Source organism: Gadus morhua, chromosome 9 (assembly GCF_902167405.1).
Source record: "Gadus morhua chromosome 9, gadMor3.0, whole genome shotgun sequence".
Classification (NCBI taxonomy): domain Eukaryota; kingdom Metazoa; phylum Chordata; class Actinopteri; order Gadiformes; family Gadidae; genus Gadus; species Gadus morhua.
Genome location: NC_044056.1, coordinates 17,243,303 through 17,244,185, shown reverse-complemented (window position 1 = coordinate 17,244,185; position 883 = coordinate 17,243,303). Strand labels below are relative to the sequence as shown.

At 41.8% G+C, this 883-nt stretch overlaps 1 protein-coding gene across 1 annotated transcript in view; it reads right to left on the bottom strand.

Moving 5' to 3' along the window:
- Nucleotides 1-843: 843 nt before the first annotated feature.
- Nucleotides 844-883, bottom strand: part of LOC115551305 (transmembrane protein 189) — a 21,555-nt gene continuing 21,515 nt past the window's right edge. Inside the window, exon 7 of the mRNA XM_030366989.1 lies at nt 844-883. This exon is cut by the window's right edge and continues 491 nt beyond it. The gene's annotated coding sequence lies outside the window, so the exon portion shown is untranslated.

Below are 883 nucleotides of genomic sequence, written 5' to 3'. Positions count from 1 at the left end.
ATTGACATTCCGTTTCCAGAAGTCATGACTGAATCATAGCACACAATCTCAGATTTTATGAAATTTCACACAAAAAAGTGTATGCAGGTCCCTTTAGTCAACATTTTTCCAGTAATCCGAAACCCATACATTACAGAACAAATGTAAGGACGCCGAAATGGAATTAGTTAAAAAATACGTTGGCTTATACAGACTTTCACGGTTAAATCAACAAATCGGTTAAACAAAATAATCTCAGAGGATATCGTCACTTTTTCCTATTCTTTGTTCGGATCAATGCTATAATTCAGTTCTGCAGGATGTCCAAAAAAGTCCAGCGATCACTAAACAAAGACACACTCATAAACCAAGAAGGATTCTGTTTGTTTGCTTCTATCGGACGAAAATAGTTGCCAAAAAGCAGGTCCCTCTTTACCCTCTGCTGTCCTGTCCATGCCGTCTTCAGAGCAAGGGTTTTAGGCTGGAGCAGCTCAAATGTCCTGTCCCTGACACAGGCCAATAGAGAGTCCCATGTTTTATTCAGAAAGACAAGACTTGAATTGATCAGACTCTGCATAGGGAGACCTAAGCCCTATCTTCCAGATAGCGAGGAGATGTTGCAAAAAGGTTTGCGAGAGAGTGATGTCTATCCTGGATTCTTAAAATGAATCAGGGAGAATAAGATGGCTGTTTCTCTAAAAAGTTAAACACCATTCCAACAAACAACAACCTTACATCTTAACACACCTGGTGTGTGTGTGTGTGTGTGTGTGTGTGTGTGTGTGTGTGTGTGTGTGTGTGTGTGTGTGTGTGTGTGTGTGTGTGTGTGTGTGTGTGTGTGTGTGTGTGTGTGTGTGTCCTGGTGATGCTAAGCCACGTCCTCCTCCTCACCACCTCAGTTCAT